We start from the raw sequence: 17,578 nt of genomic DNA, 5'->3' as shown, positions 1-17,578 counted from the left end.
TGTGAAACGAAACCACTTCCTCATGAGCACATCCTTTTTCAAGCTGATCTTGTGTAAATATTAATAAAGAATTCCGTTGGCCACATGCTGGAACCTGCTCATTGATTATAAAGCAAAAGAAATCTTCGTCGTTTGCGAGATGAATGCAAATGACGGAATAAAGAGAAAAAAGGGAAGCAAAAATGTAGGGTCAAGGAATTTTTTCTATGAAGAAGTAAGAAAATGGCGAGTAACGCTAGCGATAAGCACGCAACGTAGCATGAAACCGAGAATGTTCTAAATCCTGAAAACTCCACCTATTATAAATGAAAAGTGTTTCAACGTTCAACGAAAGACTAATTATAAATTTGTCGAAAAGGAGCAATTCAAACACGTTGAAAATTAAAGATCAGCGAGAATAAGAAAATGATATGCCTGATTCGTATGGAAATGTACTCGTATGTATTCTGTAACGTAATTCGTATAAAACGGAGCGAAGAAAGTACAGGAACATCCCCTGCAGAAACGTAAAAAGTAAAATTATCTCGAAACAAGGAATGTTTGAACAACGAAATGTTTACGAAATTAAAGAAGGGGCGTTGTACCTTAATTACAAACGCTGAGAGTTCTTTGTGGGGAAAGCGAACATTTGTAGCTGAAGCAAGCCCGATAGCACGAATCGAGTACGGTTCACGGTGCCCTTTCCGTCAATGAGAGGCACTTCCTGTGTGGCGGCAGAGTTTCCCTATCATCTGGCCGCAAAGGAAAACAGGGACGGCGGAAGGAACAAAAACGACGAAAGAAAGGAAAAAAGGGCTGAAAAGAAGTACATAGAAGAAAAGAGAAAAATGAGGAAAATGGGAAAAGGGCAGAAAACGAAGAACGGAAGCGAGGTGAAACTTTAATCACCGATTCAAACGCGGGGAGATTCACAGAGGGCGAAGGAAAGTTGACGCGAAGAGGGGGCGGCGGCGGGTATCAAGGCGCAAGCGTAAGGCATCGACCGGGTAGGGCAGTTTGCTCGGGGGTAGAGGAGGCAGAGAGAACGCCATCCCTCTCTTCGCCCTTTAGCCACCGTCATAGGCCCCCCGGGTATACCTTTGAACCTCTTCTAACGTGATGCGCGAGTAAACGTAGCTTCCTCTACCCCCGACGTACACACGTATCGCTTCTAGCCTCGCTCCTTATGTCTCGGTTATTTTCTTCTTTTCCGCTTTCCATTCGCCGGTTCCGCGTCCCATCACGGACCCTGCGGCTGACCAGAACTTCCCCCGTAGACGTCTGGCTTTTTCTAAGACCGGCTTACCTTTTCGTCGCGTGTCTGTCACCGTGTCCAGATGAATTACGGGAACAAGGGAGCAGAGTCGAGGGCCAAAGACGGAATCGCGGTGATCTACCCTCCGTTTCGATTTTTCTTTGAGAAGCACGACGCTAGATCTGCCGTAACCGTCCTTCTCTATTCTCCATATCCTCGTTTTGTTTTCTTCATCTTTTACCCTTCGAGATTCATACGTTACGAGCACCTGAGAAACTCGATCATTCTGTCCTTTTTTAATGCTGCTAAGAATAGTCCGGGGATCGCGGGCTTCCTCGCGGTGAATCTGGCAGGAGGATTGCCGGAGGTTAATTCGTAGCTGATTGTTGTGTAAAGAACGCGGACGATAATGGATTGTTGACGTTCGCTGATTTATTATACTCTATTACGATACGCCGCGCTTTCTCATAGACTGATTAAGTTTCTTTTGAAATCAGAGGACGCAGAGTGCTTTTTATTAATTTTTAAGATGATAAGGAAATTTATTCTTACGACATACAACGATACGATTCTTTAAGAATTTATCATTTATATTAAAAATTATTTTAAGTCATTCAAATCGCAATGTATGGAAGCTATCTCGGTCTCTCGCTACTTCGAAAGCACGAAATAATGGATTCTTCCGCGATATTTTTCTCATCTGTCAGCTTTTTCTCCCTTTTCTTGTCATCTTCCAAATTACTAAGTTAGCCTCGCAGAGAAGATTCCACCGACCTCTTTCCCCAAAATGCATTCGCCTTCTCGCGAAAGCAAAGTACAGAACGTAGAATGCCTCGCATCTGTCTCTCGAACTTCAAAAAGTATAATTTTCACTTTTAGTTTTAATTTTAACTTGGAAGATAGGTTTTGTGGCGAGGATGATATACAAGATAAGATAAAATATGGTAAATGGAGATGTAACCGAAAGCTATCCAAAGCGCAAATAAATAGAAGTAAAAGAAGATGCATGATCTAAAGATATGTCTAGAAATTTTATAATTTAAGGGCTATTTTCTGAACATTTATCTTGACACTTTCTCTTTAACTGTTTTTAATTAAATTTAATTCAAGATTAAATTTGATAAAATAAACTGTTGCAATTGATTAAACTTTTTTTAAATTTTCTCCCAATTTTCGTTTTCACGCCATATCACCTTCTGTTATTTTCTTGCTGCTTAGCGTCATAATTCTCAAACTTTCGATTGTTCCTTTTGCACCGTCGTTCACAGGGAGACACTGTATGGACGCAAGGATAAGAGAAGAGTAAGGAGCTAAAAGTGCATTATTCATTGAAATTCACCTTCTTTTCTCCCTTTCTCTCCTGGCCACACAAAGGAAACGACAGCTTCACTGCTTAAGATTTTGTTTCGTGCATACCTTGAAAACTTCGTCTCCTAACAAATCGTCTTCTGTACTCGACACAATCGTGTTTTTGTAAAATCGTAATTTACAAAATTATGTCAAGGCAGGATAATTTAATAATTCGGAATATGTTTTAATTTATTAGTACAGGTAAATTATTATTGCCTTGTCATTGTTATGCTATCAGAAATAACCACACGTTATTAATGTTTACCTGTAGCTAATCATTATATTCGTTTTATACTCTTCTATATATTTTGTTTGTATTCGTTTCATGGAAATGTGTTACTTATTAAATGTTTATTAAATGTTGATTATTAAATGCTCTTCCTTGGAACAGCTCAGATTAATGGATTTGTAAAATAACAGATAGGAACTTCATGAAATTACGTTTTACGATCATCGATAACTTATATTTTACGATGATAAAGTAACACACTAATGACCAGGAGATTACTTGTCTCAAATGAGTAACGATGCTGTCTTAAACGAGTAACGTGGCCAGAAGTCACCGTTCTATCATTTTTATGAATATTATTTGCCTCTACAGCGATTTTTCACTGCTTCAATTTGCAGATGTCATCGATTAAACTTATTTATTTAACTACAAATTGAAAGCAGATGAAGAATGTACTTCTCCATACTTCTCCTTTCGCTTCAAATTTTTACTTAGCACTTCATAGAATGGACAGTGCATTAAACTTCTCCGTGCAGCTTATATGGAGCTCTAAATAATTGTAGATGTATGTACTTTAATTTGGAATAAACCAGCTCTCAGAAGGATTGCTGTATGTATTTTAAAGTGTAATAAAAAGAACAGCGTTAAATACACGGTACGTTAATAATACTCCCCCCCTTCACCGAATATATCTTTTATATATTTTTCCTCGCGATATCCCAAGATAATTTCAGTTATGGATTAAGAAAGAAAATTTACTTCTTCATCTTCTTTCACAACATTAATTAAATTCGAGGGGGAAAATGGAGGCGAAAGGTTTGAATACTTTAAGTAGACGATTCCTCGCAGCCAAGAAACATGTTCTTCCCTGAATGTCAATTATTCAACACCGAACGAACGAGAATCCATTTTCTCGACGCCGTGAGTGACAATTTGTATGTTTAAAAGGCTTGGAGGAAGCTCATTGTGAAACATGCGAAATGAAACATACCTGTTCGAATAAATGATGAATTTTTAATTGACTTTCCAGGTAAGATATTGCCTGGCAGACATGACTCGCAGAGATAAAAATTGCAGGGGCTGCGTTTTTTTTTTTTCGTTCAAGGGGTTCTCTAAGTGGGTCGGATGAAATTTTATGTGACATTCATGAGTCTGATCATCGTGCTATCACGATCAGGACGTCGCATGTGTACAGAGACGGGGGCAAACTAACTGTCGCTCGTTTCCGTCAGAAAATATCGATTTAACAAGAGCTGCAATTTCAGAGTATCTATGAACAGACAAGTGAAACGATTCTAATTACTCGTTTCCTATAAATCATCGCGCATATTTGTAGGCAATAAATAATACTGAATCGCGTACTACCCTGAAACGAATTGTTAAAACACAACGAGGTCGAGGAATAAAAAGGGAAAGAATATCGCAGAATCTTAAATATAGTTTTGCAGATATTTGTTATTTTTAAAGAATGCGTGTGCATTTGCCACGTATTTCGTAGCGGTTATTTGGTATCGTGGTTCGTAAAGAAAGGTCCATAAATTGACAAATACTCGACTAAACCAATAGACGTTTATCAAGACTATAACGTTAGCAGTTCCATTCGCTCGATTCGTCATTAGAAAATATAGGTACAATTGCGAGAGAAGAGAAATTTTTCACATAGGAGGATCGATGGTCGAGTAACGTTCCGTTTCGGCTTGTAATCGATTAAACGTTGCATTGCGCGTCGTAGATTGTCGGCTGGTTACTCGTAATCGTCTATAACCACGGCACAGATCCGACGGTTGACTTATCGACGAGTTCAGACAATTTCCATACATATTCTGGCCAGGTCGCCAGAGCACACGAATCGCTGATACACCGGGCTGTTGCTATGGGTTCGGTATTGCTCGCCAGGTGGTTCGAGGGTACCAGGAATAAAGCGTAACTTCGAATTGGGGATCAAATTCTAACAATCGGTTTCGTCGAGATATACTTTCATATAGTGGACATTTTACGTGTATTTAAATACTATGTTCATTTAACATATACATTTTTTAATTTGTCTCGTTGGTTCGTTATTAGCGTGACACGATCGAGGTAGGGAAACTTGGGAAAAAATTGATTTGAAATCCGAACGTTGCTTCGACAGAATATCGATGTTCCGCTAGATTGTTACGTACAAGCCCGTGTGCACGAGGTTTCGAATCGAATCATAGTAAACCAAGTAGAACGTCGACGTATTCGATCAGCCAAGTTGCGAATTTTTATGCGCTTGCTTGCTCGGTATTCAGCGACTTCGGGTTAGTTCATCGCAGTTCAGTGACTTCAATATAGCATGGTAATGTTTGTTTGGAAATACGCGACCGAACAAAAGTTCGAGACCGGTCGACTTATCGCTGTTCCTTTATGGCGTCTCACGACTAACTCTATCGAACAAAATTGGTTTCTCTGGAGAACATGGAACGGTGCTGTGATAAGGCTTTACCGCAACTAGAATTTGTAATGAATCAAGTGGAAGAAGATATCTTTACTAATAATAGGAGAGATTAACTTAGATGTCGATATGTGCTTACGTAAAGCAAAATTCTAAATTACAGAGGTAATAGTTGTCTGTATAACAGAAATTATCACATAAAGAAAAATATCACAATTTTTCTGAACGAATCTTTTCTTTGAATACGTCCATTAGAACCGATGACTGATTCGTTAGCTTTTATATTACGAACTTAAGGCTAACCAAGTATAAAAATCGATGTAACAAAGTCTAGAAAATAATTTATGAGATTGCGTTGTGCAGACGCGTATGTCGCTCTAAATGATATAATTGTTCATTGATATCGATTCTATCTTACCATACGGTAACACCCGTGGGCAATATCCTCGCTGAAGTAGAACAGAAGCATATTGCTTGTCACGATACCCTAACGCAATGTATGTACGTATATGTATTGTTTCAGAATTGTGGTTTGGCAATTTGGCGCCATATGTGAACCCAAAAGTGGTTCTTCTACAATAACAGTAGACTCTAAATTAATTCAATATTTGTGACGTTTAACCACTGTTTTCCAATCGTAGCATTATGATTGAGTAATAATTTTATTCAATAAAATTCAATCACGGCGATAATTAACATCCTTTCAAGTTGAATCATGTACCTTTCTCTTAAACGCTGTACGCTCGTTATTTTCCGCGGTCTGTCAACTACTAGGACATTTTGTAAACAAAGAGAGATAATTTAATTTATAGCTTGTACGATTGTCTTTTTCTCCTTTCCATCTACTTTCGCTGAATAACAGCATTTCATTTGCCGTTGGAACATTGAACAGTTTACATAAACAAAATGAAATATCCAGAGCGATGAATGAAGTTCTGAATTTAGCACGTATCACGTAATGCTAGCATGAATCTGTCATTACAATGCGTTAACACGCATCGAGTATGTCAATACACATGCGATGGTTAGCAACGGAATGCAAACATATTCGATTTAACCGTATGAGATACAGCTTTTAAGTATACTCATAATTTTCGTAATGCGTAATCATTTTCAAGCCTTACTATCGTCTCTTCGTCGCAATTTCCAAATTATTTGAGCCACGAATATTTATTTGTAATTTTCCTGCACATTACTAACCCCTTTAAGGGGAGGATCCTCTTTTTTTGCCCAACAAACTTTCGATTCCCATAAGCCTGTTACAACATATTTATTCCTCTACGTAGAAACTAAATTAAATTTGACGACGTACGAAGGGACCACGGTTCGTACGGTTCCTTTTTTTTTTCTTTTTCTTTTGGAAGGATTTTACTTGGAAGTACCATAACAGTGATAAAAGTACAGCTTCCAGAACTCCGGCGGTAACATCAAATTAAGGAAAGTAACCTGACGGGAGCGTAATAAGACGGTAGACTGAACCGCGTTCGAACTCAACTGGAGACTGAGAAAAGGATTCGTTTGCTTTTCCTATCCTACAACGCTTGTATGATGTAAATTGTCTAGGCTGTATAAATATGTTTTTAAACTACTATAATTACGAATAATTATTCGAATTGAGGGAGCTAAATTTGCAGAATGATTAATACGAGAATCTCACGTAAGATGAGTTCGATTATATCGTCTAAACCTTTATTGTATTTGGAGTGTAAGGTAATCTCCTTTCTCAGAACATAATCGAAGCTATTTGAATACGACTCAAGTTCTCTGTGCACTGCCATAGAAACCGTATGCAGCGCCAAATCCTCGTAGAAGAAACTTAAAACCTAGTTTACGGAAACCGTTCCCGTATGAAATTAACTATTGAAACTACTACTTTCTGTCTTATGAAACAATTAACCACAATTGTGGTTCTATCTCATGGGCTTTGGTTGAATTAAAGAAAAATCTACGGATGTTCTTTTTCGCGATTTAATAAATTCAATTCGATAATTTCATAAAGTCTCAGAGTTTGCTAAGAATTTCCTTTCCATATATGTAGGAACATCCTTAATAAAATTATACCACTTTTATCGGATTCTGACTGTCGTAAATGTATTAGCTGCAATAGGGATTCATTCCATGTCTTTCATGCCAAATCACTTTTGGGATGTCCTAAATTCAATCTGAACCTTCTTGGGTTCCGAACCCCTGCTGGCCTCAAGCCATAAGGCACAGCACGCCTATTCTATCACTGATCAATTCGAAAAAGCGCAATAAATTTTCATGAAATCATTCACCTTATTCTCTTAGTCCGTTTCATAATATATAGAGACAAATATTATGCAAATCTATGTAATCAAAACGTGTTTTGCAATTCGTTGAAAATTTTAGATTTAAGATAAATTGCAAGGAAAATCATCGATATATATTAAGCACAAATTATCGATCAAATTGGAAAAATATGAATTATCAATTTCTTTTCTTAACGCAAAATCGAAGATCCTCTAATTAATTTCATCAGACAACGATAAAATAATCCGTTGCATCCGTAAGATGCCATTATTTCCTTTGCATTCTTAGTGGCAGGAACGTGGCCAGCAATAAGCACAGAAGCTTTATTTCGCAAGCACGTTTCCCGTCTTTCTGGACCTGATACGAAAAGAGCCTCGTGAATCGATCGTTGTCGCCCTCGTCATCGAGCAAGCGTTACTGGTAGCAGCCCCTTTAAGACGTTGACGCCTCGTTGAAAGAGAGAAGGGTTGGGATGGGAAAAAGTGAGAAAAAATGAAGAAAAGGTGAGGCAAGTCAGAAAGGGATTAAATAACGACCCAAATAATGGCAGAAGGTATGGAAACACGCGTGTATTGTCGACTGATTTTAGGTTTGGAAGGGTAGACAGAAGAGATTGTAATAGCTTATTAGAAGAAACGTTATAGGTATAAGTGGTATAAGAAGAATACTATCACAAAGATAATGCAAGACATAAATATCGTTAATTATGCGTTAATGCATACATTAATTATGTAACTAACGGACAGAAATGAATGAATGAATGAATAAATGGAAGCAAACGAAGTACGTGTCAATTAGTTTAATTAGAATTTTTAAGAATATAATTGAATATTAAAATAGAACTGGAAAAAATAACAAAGACTTGACAAAGTTTGACTTTAACAAAGTTTTGAAAAGAAATTCAAAAATACACCTCCGCAGCGCAAAAATAATATCGGTCTTTCCATTCGGATAATCTTTCTACGCATTTACTTGCTGACGTTGGCGTACTGTTATTATGAAATGCCCATATTTCCTTACGAATCTTCAGACTCTTCGTAGAAACGATCGAAACATGGAAAAGAATCAACAACAAAACGGAGATCTCATAATAAGCATATCGTAAAGGTCAAGTTAATGAAAGATATCAATACAATGGACGTGTTTCCAACTGTTCCATCTTCTTTAGAAAATTAGACCTTTCTAGCGAAATGCAAAAAATTATAAATTAATAAAGATATGTACGAAATCAAATACGATATATATTAACTGTAGAAACGAGTCCTTTCCATCCCCCAGAAAAATCGGAGAGAATTCATTTCTACACCTAATAAACCACGTTCGTCATTCATATTTTACTCCTCGGTATTTTACAATTTTGAGAAAGAATGCGAGAAAAATGTTCGTAAGCATTTCTATAAAAATGTTATTGCTGAAATATAAAGTATAAAGCGTTACAAGAAGTTTCAAGCGAATAACTCGATTTGTTCTTTTGTTTTTACTTTTTAATTTCAGAAGACAATACTATTATCCATTTTCTGTTGTAGGTAGATACCACGATACAACTACAAAGAACGCAATTAAAATACCGAACTCCTTTGTTTCTTAAAGGGATCGAGCATACAGTTGTCTGCTGATCCTTAACTCATCGACGACTGCACGAATTTACGAAAGATCGATGTGGATGGATATATCGACAAACGTTAGTCTCTCAGTAACTACTTCGAAACGCTTTTGCATTTAGACAACGATTCAAACTAAATATGAAAGGGTAAATAGTAAAAGAAATAGTAAAAGAGTAAAATCCGTAACAGGGAAGCTCGCGTTTCTCCACGCAACAACCGCCCGGTTTCTAAAACCGAAACATCTCTTGAAATCGTTGAAACCCTAATTCCCTCGAAACAAACGAAACATTCACACGTATACATATACGTGTATGCACATACGTAGGTACGCTGATGGAAACGCTAGGCAGAGGAGCAAGTTGGGCAGGAGCAGGTTCGCGTAGCCACGGCTGAAAAAAGATCTCACGGAACCCGGACGAATGCCCCGCAGCCTGTATCGTTCCGCGGCATCCACGGCTATAGATATACCGTATAGAGCGAGAAAGGCAGAAACAAAGAGACATCACGAACGCAAACTCCCAAAAAATCGGTGCTCTCGCAGAACCCGAAAAATCCTCGTCCCCGTTCGTGTTTAACATGCATTTTTTTATCGTGGTCGTGGTCGTGGTCATGCCCATCGTCTTTAGTCGTAGTCGTGAGGAAGATAGTGGCGGTGTAGTGACTACCCCAACGCATACGCACTCGGGGCTCTGCGCGCGCCACTCGTCCCACCACTGCGCCCTGTCTACACCCCCACCCCGCCCGCTTCGCAGTATCCGTTGGATGACAGAAACGGCGGCTCGGTTCGAGGTTAGTTCTGTCCGCGCACGAGTCGAGATAACCGGAGAATTCGTCCTGATATCGTCACGGGACAAGTCGCGACACGAACGAGTAACGATGACCTTTCGCTCGTGTCGGGTGGTGGCACGGTGAGAATCAACCGGTAACCGAGTTTCCACTGGAAAGTCCAGATAAAACGAACTACGACTCGGTGGTGAAGAAGCGTATGCTGTATCTGTGAGTAGAGGAGTTAGACGAAGGAAGAGAGAGAGAGAGAGAGAGAGAGAGAGAGAAAGAGAGAAAACGACGGTGGACCCGGCTTCGTCGAGTGGTAGGTCGAAGCGAAAGAGCTAGTGTCCATTGTGCGAGTCAACGGTGTACTTCGACCAGCGCCATCGTCACTCGCTACCATCGACATGGAAGATACAGAAGCGGAATAGTGTCGTTGAGATGCTGTGAAGTAGTCCCGAGACATGAAGAGAGCGCGACCGTGGGTAAGTAGATTTCCCTTTACCTTTCACCCTTGGTGGCTGGATCGCTCGCGGAGTTATCCTAAGTGGATCCTCGCCTCGAGGGACTCTCTAGGCCAGCGTAACCTCAACCACCGGAGCGAACGTAGTTCGCCACAGCGACTAATTATATTGCCCGTGTTTTGTCGGCCGATTACTTTGCCAAGCAATCGCGGCCGACAGTTTCTCGAGTGCTTCAGCTACGCTACCCGTAATGTACGGATTTCATCCGTGTTTCGAGTATGTGTCTTGGTCGCGTTCTCGTTTTCGTTCTCCTCTGATTTCGTTCACTATTATCTATATGAGACATACTCTGCAAAGGAAATTTATCGAGGATTTTCTCGTATCACGAGATCATTGTATCTCGCGTTATTCCGTACCATTGTTGCGTCTCGTTCTCGCGTGTGCATATTTCCCTATTTCCTAGCGTCTACTCGGTCTACATTCCTACAATAAACGTACTGAAAAGTAGGTGGTAGGATTGTTCGATCAGGGACAGACTATTTTTAATATCACCTCTTTTCGTTGCTTTCTTTTGCTCCATCAAGCGGAAAATCCGTTGAAACGTGCCTTTAAGACTCTCCAAGAGTAGGAAGAGAGGATAGAGGGACAGAAAGGGAGCGGAATTCCGCGAGTCGATCATTCTCTCGGTCTTAATCGCTTCTACCCTTATCAATCTTCGCGCAAAGCGCTGGTTCGATGCACCCGCCTCGACTAGTGCCCCTAACTTTCCTCGCCACCGGCGTCGTCGTATCCACCTTCTTCCGGTGCTCGTGTACGAGTATTTTCGTTCATTGATTTATCGGATTCACTAGTTTCTCGTTTTCTCGCTCGATCACCGTCGGCTGACCCGCACCACCCTCTCCGTTGGTCGCGTTGGTTCGATTTCGTTGCAGCTTCGACGGGTTAAGCCTAGCTCGAATTAGTTAGTCGAGTTACCCGAATTCGATCGATTTGAATTGTGATAAATCGCAAGCTATGATTTACTTAGCACGTAAAAGTTCACCTTATATCTTTTTACTAGCGCGGATCTGTTACTTACGCGACTTGAAATATCGTAACCCTAATCCAATTCACGCCTCTTTGCTAACGTTATTTACCCTACTTCAACTGCTCTAACTTAAATCTCACCTAAACTCCCTCGCTAATAACAATCTGTTATTTACTTGGCACACGTTTTCATTAAGCTTCGAGTAGTTCACGTTCAAGAAATCTGAAGCGCTTTACCAATGCGAATTTATCGTTCTTCTTCACTCGAGATATTCTTTCGACTTTCAAGCTAGGTCGAAGTTCTTTCAACTACGTGTATTCCTTGATACGAACGAAACAACAGATGTTAGGTAAGAGGTTATTTCCACTTTCGTGCTTGTTGATATCGGTTACCTAAACCGAGCCGACTGTTTTTCTGAACTTCGTGTTCGACCCTCCCTATACACAAAATCTTTCTTATGTTTACAACCGACACAGGTAGTGGCGTAATATGAGACGTAAAATCTGTAAGACGATACGCTTCCAAATAGCAAAACGCATAATACTTACTCGAAAAAATAAAAACATTTGTATACATACTGAACTCGTATCTCGTTTCTGGCAGGAATACATTTACGCCACTTTTCATAATACAACGAACGTTCGTACGGATATAATCGCTTTCTTAGATTTTATATATACATTTTCCTTTAAGTATCCACTTGAATCCACTCGACTCGCATTCAGGTAAGTTGATTGATCCGAAAGAAACTTTACTCTTCGCTTGTTTCTCTTCGTCTGACCCTCTCACCGCAGGATAACCTCCTTTCTTTTTCCACCTTCGATCTTTTCCTCGGCCAAGTTCTAAGCCTTTTCCTGATGCTTCAACATGGACGATCGAAAGAAGGAATCGCGATGGCAATGTCGTTGGGCGTACCGAGCGCTTATCGGCGTTTCGTGCACGCAGACTATCGATTCCACGCGACAAGAGGCCGCCCGCTACTGCCGCCGCTCAGGCTGACTTGTAAACCAGCTAGTACGAGCTCGTAGAACCGCCTCGTTCCGCTCGTGACAGCACGCGCCTTGTCTTTGCATACGCGCCTCCTCTGACTATCATGTTGCGTGGTCAATAACCTCTTCCCGAACCATGTCAAATGTATACACCCCCGCCTCTGGATCGTAACGACGAAGAGTGGTTGATTCGTAAGAGTAATACGGATATAACGAGGAGTCGACGCGTCGTGATTTTGGTGATCGATGCTACGTAGTTGGCAGCGTGATTTCGGCGATCGTTATGGGTGGAGGGGTGGGAATTCTCGGCGGCTGCGGTCACGGATATATCGTAAGTTCCGGAATCTCGCGGTCACCTCGGCTGGATAGTTCCGCTAACCTGCAATTTCTGATTCGGGACTATTAATAACGCGGTCACAGATCATTGTTGTGTCGCTGGCTTTCCATTTTCTGAATTGATGATCGTTCCGTTGTGGCTCGAGATAGGTTTTATTTTATGATTGATGTTTTATGTCGTTGATCTCGTGACTTTGTCGAGTTTGCCGCGCTCGTTGTTTCGAAATTCGATATTTACAATTTATATCGTGTTCTGAATTTTTTCTCTCATGATGTGCTGTACGTACTAAGGGCTTCGTAAATCAAATTTATCAACGCTGTAACAACGTTGCAGAGATGATTTACATTAACAACAATAGTTTCCCTAATTTCCATCGGGGATCAGGTAATGGTAATTACGTGCGTTAATCAGATTTTCAATTAATCTCCATGTACGATATCGGCACGATAGATTTCCAAGTATAATAACGCGTGCTATTTACTATCGCATAACCTAATTTTGTAACCAATATTATCGTATACTTTGTTCTTTAAAAATTATAATTTAAACAAGGTTTTCATACAATTTTCAAATTACGGTAAGACGAAAAAACGAATACAGAAATCGTGATATTATCGTGAGTCCAATATAGCAAGGAATATTCTGCTCTGCGAAAAATGTTCTTATACCACTTATTTTTTAATTCTGCGCGCTAAGTACTCGCATAATCCTACAATTTCCGTTTATCCTCTAAACGTTTATTCGCCCTATTCTAATAGCCAGAATTTTTCAGTTTCTGAAGAGACGTACGTCTTTCGTTTATATACCTATGCTCGCGACCCTCGGAATGTTTTATCGGCTAACACGAGACAGAATTTTCAGAAAAATTATTTTTCACGAGTCGAATGCGCGTAGGGCCGAATTAACATGTAATTATTCAACGGTTCAACGTGGTCGCGTCACTCTTCCTCGGCATTAAACGTTTCCCTTTTTGTTAATTTATTCGTATGTGATATTATTCTAGCCTTGGCCCGGCGCCATGCGAATTTCGCAGGTAATATATTATCGCTTACAGCCATTTATTGCGCTAATTACACAGATGCGCGCGCTTTCCACCTCCGTACGATACACATTCGTCGTGGCAATATTTTTGCCAGCGATTTCTCAGGCTCAGATTTTTCATCGACCACCGACTTCGCATATGTGTCCGACGTTTAAAAAAAAAGACGCGATACGAGTTAAATTGCTGAAAGCAGAATGATAAAACGTATCTCACTCGGCCCCCAATTTTATCGTTACTTCCCTTCGATCTAAGTTCGTCGTCTTTTACTTTCGACTCTTTTCGCTATTTTAAAAATACAAAAAGGCACCTGGTGAAATGTACATGAATGTACGTTGGGATTCTAATGGACACATGCGTAGTCCTTCGTCGCGTCGTTCGTCCTTTCGAGCGTTAATTCAGTCAATAGTCGTTAATAACTTTCGACGTCGATGCGATTCTAAAGCTATAAATATAAAAGAAGAAAATATCAAATGACTTTATTACAGAAATTATTCGATAGCTTTTGGTAAAAGTATCTCTACTTTAGAAGAACGCTGGATTTTTCTGTGTAGATTCGAAGATATTTCTTATTTAAGGGCAATCGGCCATTCTCCGAATCAATTAAAATGTAATTGAGATTTATATCCCCTTTAAAGTAAATTTATCGAAGAAATCTGTCTTAACAGAAGGAAATTGTCCGAAGAAATACTATAAACACGAAATTAGTAGAATAATTGACTCGTTTAGCAAATTACTACCTCGAGCTTCTTTTAAGGGTTATAAAGAGTTTACTTAATTGAGATGGCGAGATGTCTTTTAATTCAAAGCTGGTTAAAACGAAGTTTGATTTAAATGAACTTGATAAAGATTTGCTAAGTTTGTATTTCTGCCGACCATACTGAAGCACACGAAAGTGATTTTAATCCTCTCTGGTTTTAAAGCTACGCAACATTCAATACGAAATAATCATGTCTCTTCGTCATAGGTAATCCATATAATGAGATGACAAACAAATATTTCGATGAAATGTATAGAAAATTAGGGAAAGTTGCCATAAGAAATACTATCGTGATCAAATATTTCAACGACCAGTTTCAGTTCAATTATTATATATAAAATTCACTATCTCCCATTCCGTTCGAATGCCCTGCAGCAGTCGACAGAAAAATGTTTTTGCGCGAGAAGTGGAAACAACACTCAGCGAATTAAACAAGTCGACCAAATTGAAGTGCAATACGAAATCAACTTTAACTTATTTAGCAATTACTTTCCACTGAAAATTTCAGTTATCGAGGAACATGGACCAATATTTTCGGTCAAACATACAAATTTACAGTTCGTTGTTCATTTCCACTGAGCTGCGATCAGTAAAAATCGCCATGAACCCGTCGTTATAACAGGAAACATGTTAATTCGTTAAAAAGTACAGTATCGTACGTTGGATCGCAAGCGGCAAGCAAACTGATTACAAATCCTATGACCATGGTCACTTTTCGTTATTTCGCGCTTACACAATAGAATCCGTTGTCGTGGGTTTCTTCTATCGCAAACATACGCGATTCGTCACAATATGCTGTGACATAGGTAACTGCTATCATCATCAATCTGTTCGCTTCTTCACAGTTTGCGGTCGCCTGTAATCCTCGTGGCGGATCGCTATTATAACTCCTTTTCTCGTCGCCATTATCGATCATCATTTTTCAAGCTGCCGCGCGAACTATCGTACAGCGTGATGCAATCGAAGATTTACGTTTTCGTCCAAAAAAGCCAATCGACGCTCGTGATATGTAAGAAAATATGGCTGTAGCGTGATCTCGTTTCTCATAAATATTACGATCTTTTCTCGATGCTTCCTTGAGAAATATTACTACGATAACTATGGAAGACAATTTTTATGAAAATGACTTTTTCAATTTCCTCTCTTTTTTTCCCGCTAAACAAAACAGCATTTAGAGGGGAATCACTTTTTCCTAAAAAATTATATTTAGACACGGAGAGGATGTATTTGTACGAACAAAACAATCGAATAAGAAAGGATTTATCCTCCTGTTAGCGAGTATAAAAGGATCGTCACAGTTGCATTACCACAACCAATCGTGTAAACGATAATCGGCGTGTGAGCTACGTTTTGTTAGGTTTTCGACACTTGGATTTATGATAGGATTTCGCGTGAATCGCTGTTGCGTCTCTAATCCGATGACAACGAGAAGCGACGTCTATAAACCATTCTAGTCTAAAATTTTTAACCGTTTGAAAACTCGATAATGGTTCGACTATCACGAGTCCATGGAAAGCTGTGTGTCAGGTGATATACGTGTACACATCTCTGATATAGATCCGTACGTCAGCAAAATATAGGAGGATTTTTCAAAACTGCTTATCAGAGCGTAGAGATCTTTATTTAAAAAGCAGCTTGCTAAATGAAAGAACATAAAGAATCAATTCGAGATTAGCATCGATAGAAGCTCGAGTTCTGTTCGACGATTAGGAGATACAGTCGTTCGTTCGATTTATCACGATCAACCGATTCGTACAACAAATGGAGGGTCTCGGTCAACCAGCTAATAAAGATCAATTTCAGTAGTCTCGATCAGGAGACACATTAGTCAGTCTGACTCAGAACACTCCAACAACCGATCTCATTCAGGAAACTCCCAGTCAATTAGGACTGGGTGGTCCTTCGGGTCCTAGACGGCACGTTGCCTCGCGTGCAATAGCCAAGGTCAGTAGGTAAGAGGGTGGCGACCATGCCGTGTCTCCCTAGTAATAATTTTGGGAAGTCTTGTGTACAACTCTAGGTCACTGGTATCTCCCATTACGTTGTATCCATTTCGAGGAAATACGACCCGGTTGACAAATACTGTCCTACATAGAATCCACGCGATATGCGCAGTCGGTCGCGTGTGTGTTCGTGTACGCACACGTGAAAATCTGGCACGATGATGACACAAATAGAGAACCGACCTAGAATTCGATCGCGCCACCGCCGTCGAGCCGGCCGCGTTTTCCGGCCACCTCGTCGATCGAACCTCGGCCAAAGCGGACCAGCTTTGGCGATCGTACATGACACGTGCACGCCATCGTCTAGATTTTCCTCGTCTATCTTCTATCGAACACGCTCGATCGTCATTCGCGATAGGTTCCAGTACGTTTCAACGAGTTTCGATCTAGGAAGTTCGAGCTCTGTTTTATGAACACGATAGGCTAGCAAGTTGGACATTTCGTGAACAGGAATTTTAGATTAATCGGAGATCGCTGTGTTAGTGTTTTGAGGGGCGATCGATACGAAAATTTTAATGTTAATTAATCTAGTTAGTTACTCGTTGCTGTATGTTTTGTCAAATACGAAATATTAAAATACGTGATCTGCTCGGATCTATCTAAATCTCAGGTATTAAAGTTGATCTTTATCGAGTTATTTGTACAAATAAACCTTCGTACGATGTTACGATATTGCACTTTCAGCGCAGGATTTCGATTGGCATCTTTTATATGTCACATTATGAAAAGGAGAATATCGAGATGATAACCTATCGTTATAGATATCCGCTGTATATTTCCCTCGCTTGTCGAGGAGGAAGGAATTTCCCTTTGCCTTTATTTTTATCGAGGGAAAGGGTCGATGCAGCTTTCCGGGAATCCGGTATTTCACTCTAAAAGTAAAACTCGATCGTCGACTTTACGATTCTGTGGAAGGCAGGCACGAAGTCACGTTGGCAGGTGGTTCGTGGCGAACGTTGACCGGGAACAAAGTAGTCTGTAACCCACTCGAGCACATTGGCTGAGGTTAGAACCACTTGTAGATTATTTTTTATCATCATTTCGACCACTGTTATATTTGTTATATACCACTGTTACATGTCAGTCT

At 39.9% G+C, this 17,578-nt stretch overlaps 1 protein-coding gene across 1 annotated transcript in view; it reads left to right on the top strand.

Annotated features, from left to right (window-relative positions):
- The first annotated feature begins 9,848 nt into the window (after positions 1–9,848).
- LOC126922824 (potassium voltage-gated channel protein Shaw) overlaps positions 9,849–17,578 on the top strand; it is a 46,415-nt gene continuing 38,685 nt past the window's right edge. The window contains exon 1 of the mRNA XM_050735756.1: positions 9,849–10,357. The gene's annotated coding sequence lies outside the window, so the exon portion shown is untranslated. The remainder of the gene's footprint in view (positions 10,358–17,578) is intronic.

The sequence above is a fragment of the Bombus affinis genome, chromosome 12 (assembly GCF_024516045.1).
Source record: "Bombus affinis isolate iyBomAffi1 chromosome 12, iyBomAffi1.2, whole genome shotgun sequence".
Lineage (NCBI taxonomy): Eukaryota > Metazoa > Arthropoda > Insecta > Hymenoptera > Apidae > Bombus > Bombus affinis.
The sequence above is the reverse complement of the archived record's forward strand: the minus strand, read 5'-3'. Positions and strand labels throughout refer to the sequence as shown.